The sequence below is a fragment of the Acipenser ruthenus genome, chromosome 30 (genome assembly GCF_902713425.1).
Source record: "Acipenser ruthenus chromosome 30, fAciRut3.2 maternal haplotype, whole genome shotgun sequence".
Classification (NCBI taxonomy): Eukaryota; Metazoa; Chordata; class Actinopteri; order Acipenseriformes; family Acipenseridae; genus Acipenser; species Acipenser ruthenus.
In genome coordinates, this window is record NC_081218.1 from 15,099,971 (window position 1) to 15,106,607 (window position 6,637).

Below are 6,637 nucleotides of genomic sequence, written 5' to 3' on the forward strand. Positions count from 1 at the left end.
GGGAGGTGTTGACAGCATGTCAATGCAGGAGCGGCACTGGAACATATGGAAATTGCCTCTACACAGCCCGTTCCATTCAGGCTGGACCCCCTCATTACAACCATGTCTGTGTGCCCTCTAAACATGCGCAAGGTCGAGTCGGGTAGCTTTTACACCTCGCTACGCAGAGCGACTGAAACGTGCTGGTATTACAGCCGAGCTGATTGAGATCAGTCGATTGAACGGCACTCTACCAAGCAATCCCATAGGAATGGGCCAGTAGGTACCTCCTAGCCTACTAACCCCTAAATGGGGCCTGTCTACAACTAAACAGTTAGACCTGCGATGGCAGTTTCATTTGACTGAACAGGACCGACTTGTTGTCTGTCTCTCTTTCTGTTAACGATATAGAAACGAAAGGCTCTCATGTGTGAAAATGTTAGACCGCCATGGTGCTTTAATTAGGCATCTTAAACAACTTCTAAAAAGTGTCATGCACTTTACCTTGTGTGGCTCTGTGTTCCGTTTCTCTTCCTATTTTAAATGAATTGCATGTGTGACCTATTAAATTAGTCAATTAAATTAGTCAATAATTAATTTGCCTATTTTGACAATTTTCCAATATTTTCAGTTCCAGTGGTTTGATTTCATATGCACAACAAATCAAAGGTACAGCAGATATCGATGTCTGAGTCCACAGCTTAAATCAGCCAACTACAGTGGCACTCAGATATCAGCGACACTCAATGTTCTGCAATAAAAAAGTTATTGTAAATTGAAAAGGTTCTGCTGCTTGTTACAATAAAGAAAACGGTGTGATTAATAATCTCAGAGATACATGCTGTTCCACCAGAGCTAATAAGTGGCACAGGAAGCTGAGTCACAACATTAATAAATTGCACACAGCGTTTGCCTCAGGGCGGGCCAAGTCCTGCACACATAATAAAAGGGTTTGATTTATTTACACAGCAGATAACAAACAGCACAGGTCAGGGCCAAAAGCATACTTCTCATTTTAAAGTTTCTTTAGCAGAACTCCAGCAAGAACACTTGGGACTAGCACAGGCTGGTGTGCATCTAATGCCTTTTAAAATCCCAGGCAGAGATATGGGATGACTTCTCGTGCACACGTGAGATATTTTGCATGACGTTGCAAACCTATTCAGAGCACCACTGGCCTCCACACGCATGTTCTACACCAGGGGGCCAGTGTAAATAGTTATATGTATAAGCCATGCCTTTGTTTCTTCTATGGGTTTCAGGTAAGACAGGTAAGATGGTCCTTTATTGATGTACACACAGGTATTATTACATAGTACCCTACCAGAACCAAACAGGCAACGGGTTACAGTGTGGCCCAAACCAATATTGGAGACAGATCCTAATAAAGTGTCCAGACAGTATAGATGCATACAACCTACAAATAATAATATTGTGTAATCCGGGTCAAGGCTCAACACACTGTGTTTCTACATGACTATATGAAGGGCCTATTCTGTATTGTGAATCATTAATCACTGTTACTAGAATCGGTTTATTAAGAAGAATTCTTGTTGAGCAATTACTGTATTTTTGACACAAGGGGACCACAGAGAATTATTCCCTGTCAGCAGTGCGTGTAAATTAGTGTTCATGACTGAAATGCATAACAAATGCAATTAAACAAGCAGGTTTAGAATCAGCGGCCGTGTTGATGGGAAAACGTGTATTAGAGGATTTCTCAGGGTTGTGTACAAAGGGAACGATTGAGAGATGCGATTCATATATTCTATATGTAAACAGATAAATGTGAAGAGCTGTTCTCTTCTCTGTGAGTGTGTGTAAACATAACTACTGGCATGTTAGTCATCTCAAAGGATTCCGTTTCAAATGCAAAACACAGTTTTATTGAAACGTAGCATTGAAATCATTTCTGTCTAAACGTTTTCTGCCAAAAGAAATTCAATCTTGTGTTTGATCGGAGATGCTCTTTTATGAGGTGTTGTGAATAAAGTTTGGTGAGAAAAAAAAAAAAAAAACACTTCTTCGCTACCCATCAATCTCTGCTCCTTCTGCGGTTCGATAAGCGCTGCCCTCCACTGAAACAACTGAAGAAACAGCTGCTTGGGTTTGCATGGATTGCTGTTCTCCACAGAGTCCAAGAAAATGAGCAATCATCTCAAATCCAAGCAGCTGTTTGAATGACAAATAAGCCCAATCGACACCAATGCCCCCCACATGGATAGCTCGATCAGAATAAATCAGCTAGTCAGGAAACTTTCAGGGGAAAGACACTGAGCACACGTCTTTCAGCAGGGGTGCATCTGTCTTCCTCCTGTTTTGTTTAAGTCACATCGATATTATTTTAGGCCCTCATTTGCATTCATCCTCCCTGTAGTCATGAGGCTATTGATAAAATATGCAAATAATATCCCTGTGGTACCATTCTATCAGACCCCCCATTTCAGCCTGCCCTTCGGCTGTCATTGCTGCTTCGATACACAACCACTGCATTGCCACTGGAGAGTGTTTGCACACTTTGGCAAAGCGTTTGTCTGCTTTCTTTCAGTGCGCCTGGTCCCGCTAGTCCTACGCTGGCATTAACAGCTTTTAAACAGAAGTACAGCGAGAGCAGGTCTGCTAACTGGACTGGCTCACTATACAAACCCATGGCTCATTTTAATTTAGAATCCAGACTTGGGGTTTACGTTTTTAAGTAAACTCTGCAGAACTCCGCACAAGGTCAGCAAGACTATAAAATATTGACTGACTTATTTCCCTTTTAATCTAACTTTGGAAAACCAGCAAGCTTTCTCTCATTATTTCTTATCCTCTGGCAGGAATGTGACATATTTGTGAAGCAGACAGATTTGCGTTGAGAGCACTTCAGAGTGTATTACTGAAGAGTCGGTGAACTAGAGAAAAGTTCTGGGTCGCTGGTTTGTATTCTCCTGGCATGCCTGCGTGGCTGGGAGCTCCTGTAGCACCGGCGACGTTGATGACAATGTAGACGATCCCTTGACTTTTCAGAGCCCATCCTGCCCTTCCTCAGAATACAGATCTGTCACAGATCTGTCACAGATCCCAGCTGCGGTGGCTTTGACCTTAAAGAAGTGCTGGCACATCGCTGCGTGTTTTGCATTGTTAAAAGGACTAGCATGGTGGAAACTTTTACAAAATACATGTCAGTGGAACTGGGCATGCTTTCATGTACATAAGGCGAAGGGCAATTGCACTGACAACCTCTAAGAAAACTCTGCAATGGAAGATACTCCTGATTTATATTTCCATTCGAGAGTTCTCTTTAAGGTATATGGATAGCACTTTATCATAGGTGCCTGGGGATTCTGACATTTATTAAACCACACTAAGTGAAGCTTGTCTGCTGATTCAGCACTGCACTTTGTCCCTGTGTTAATTAATGCTTAAACAAAGATCAAAAGCACAAAAGCTGTTCATTGTTCCCGCCGCTACAGCATAAATCAAGCTCACCAATATTAGAGGAGGTGCTCTCGACGATGTAGCTGCACTGATCCCCGGTTCAAATCCCACCTCAACCACTGACTCATTGTGTGACCCTGAGCAAGTCACTTAACCTCCTTGTGCTCCGTCTTTCGGGTGAGATGTAATTGTAAGTGACTCTGCAGCTGATGCATAGTTCACACACCCTAGTCTCTGTAAGTCGCCTTGGATAAAAGCATCTGCTAAATAAACAAATAATAATAATAATAATAAACATGCCATTTTATCCGCGCAGGTACAGTTGCGCTCCATGTGAGCCTGCATCTCAATTCAATTAGCCGAGGAGTCGTGCTGGTTTAATCAAACGGATCAGGCACAGCGAGCGAGGGAGCGAGCCTTCCAGTTAAATGCTCTTACTTGTTATTTACTGCTGCGTTCCTGTACATCTCACTTTGAAGGGAACTGCTGTTACACTCTTCCAGCAATGCTTAAAAATAAAAAATCAATACACTGCACCTATTAATCCTCCTCACTCACCAACGGCACTAGGAGAATTGTTTAAAAATAAAACACCATCGAAATCTTTAAAGCAACACATTTTGGTGGGAAAATAAATATTGAATAAAGTCCAACTTTAAATAAGTGTTGAAACAAACAAAACTGAAAAAAAACACTATTGGTTCTCCACTACTGGAATAAAATGATGCAAACGTTTCACGAAAGATCTGTAAACATTGCTTGCAGGTGATTGAACCCAGATCCCACACCACATCCCAGGACCCACACAGCCTCCTAAGCCTCCCCTGGTCTGTTTTTTTAAATGAACCATTAACACACTGCTTGAGTGACCTCTGCTTTCAGCCTTGACAGATGTTGTGGCAAGTGGATTGTAACTAAGATACACAGGTGTAAACCACGTCTCGTAACCAAAACAAAACTAAATGCATCTACTGTTGCAGTATATTTAGACAGAGACACATAACAAGCCTGGAGATAGCATGTGGAACTACAGCCGAATGAATAGGATCAGAGGAGTGGAAAATCCATGTCATTTGATAGACTCCTTGTACAGTACACATTAAGTAGTACACATTGTGACTATGCATAATAACATAGTAATTACGTGTAAGTGTACCGGTATTTACTATGCAACTACTATGTAAATACACAGTAATTAGGGACACTTCATGTAGTGGTTTATTTTACCGCACATTGAAATAGAATGGTTGGGCATTGAGAGAGATTTCAACAGGAACGGGAAGGCATATTTTAAAAGGAACTGCAGTACCTTCACTTTGAACTCCTTGGCAGTAACCAATCTTAGCAGAATCTCATCAGACTGTTATTGTGCAGGATTGCAGCTCATGTTTCACGCTGCGCTGCCCGTGCCTGAGTTATATCTGCTAAGCAGCGAGGGAGCGGCGCACTGATGGAAGACTTCTCTAGTGACAGGGTGGAAGATTGTTCTAAACACTGTACTTCAGAGCTAAAAGCTTTCTTAAAATTGTAGGGATTACAACTTACAGAAGAAAGTACATGAAGAGTTTAAAGCCCAGATATTAAAAGTGGTTTGTTGGCAAATCTAATTGGCTTTGAGTAAATGTAATTACTTTCCTTTTTGTGTATAAATGTAATCGCCGTTAGGTCCTGTCGCTTCAGAATGATAGACTTGATTGCACATTTCGGTGCCAAGCTTTTAGATATATGAGAAAAGAAATGACTTTGACCCAGGGCTGAATTCCAGAGTAGATTTGCTTGAGTTGGTTTCTTATTTTTATTTAAAGCTGTTGTTTTGCTCATCTTAGTTTGCCCACAGTATTGAATTATTATTGGGAGAAATGGCAGAAGGATATGGCTGAAAGTATAACACAATGCTTTGCATAAAACAGAAGTGATGTGAATGTAAAATAAAGACATCCATTCTTTATTTCAGTACTTGGAGAGTTCAGGGGACGTTTAATTTTTAGTAGAAGAGATCTCTTGGGGTAAATGATAAGAAATAAGAAGTTGATTTGATTAATCTATTGAATGTTTACAACATTTCCAGTAAATGATCAAAACAATTAGTACCAACAGCAGAGGAATCATTGCAGTAATTGTGATTATTATATTAGTTAATAATTCACAGCTTTGATTACTAAATACCCAGCATGCTCTAGAACCGCCCTTTACTCATACCTGTTATATTGAACTTCCACCCAACCTCAAGTTTACACTGAATACATTTCATCACATCCCTGCATGCTGGTGAGAAGCGCTGTTTGTTGTTGAGATGAATTTGAAAAATGACGGTACGAGATAGATAGACATATAGATAGACAGACAGACAGACAGACAGACAGATAGACAGACAGAGACAGATAGACAGACAGACAGGTCGATCCAATCAATTCCTAAGCATGGTGAAATTACGTATGAGCCCCATATCTTTTGCTGATGATTAAGAGTTGAGAAGGCCAGCCAGCTCATGCATTCCTGGCTGAGCCATGCCTGACAGTCCAGCTCAGTCCTTTACTCACTGTCATGTGGCTTGTTATTTATATTGAGCAGTATGCATCGGTCGAGTTCTCTTGATACTAACTCCTGACCGCAGTGTAAAGGAGTCTACGTGTCACACTGCTGCACTAACACGGTTCAATACTATGACTGTAGCTCCAGGAATTAGTTCTGTTTTGCATTCTTCCTGATGTGAAAAGGGTCAATATTTGAGTGCTTTAAGATGGTATTGTGAAGAGGCAGTTTTTATGTTCGAAGGTAAATCTGAGATATACAAAGGTGCGCTCGCCCATATCTAATTCTAGGTATCTTAAAAGCAGGCTCATCATTTGTTCTCGGTGGATAAGTAGAGTCTATGCTTTGTGTGGAACACCACCACAGGCACAATCAATACTCACTCTTTAAATGCTTCCTGGTTGTTGCCAGCATTCTGGTATCGCTATACAAATGAAAACTTCAATAGATTGCTGCTAAGCAATGCATTAAATACTTTGAGAATAAAACATACTCGAATAATGATTATCTTCCTCTGCCAAACATCAGCGTTGTACCTGGGACAGTCCACACTGCTCACACAGCAAGACACCGCTTACTTTCTGGAGGGAGCACTACTCTATATTCTGCTTCGGAATGGTTCACTGCAGTTTTTAAAGTGATGTTTTTTTTTTTGTCTTTGCCCTCTGTTTCAAAACAGAGCACCAGGGGCGTTGCCCGACACATT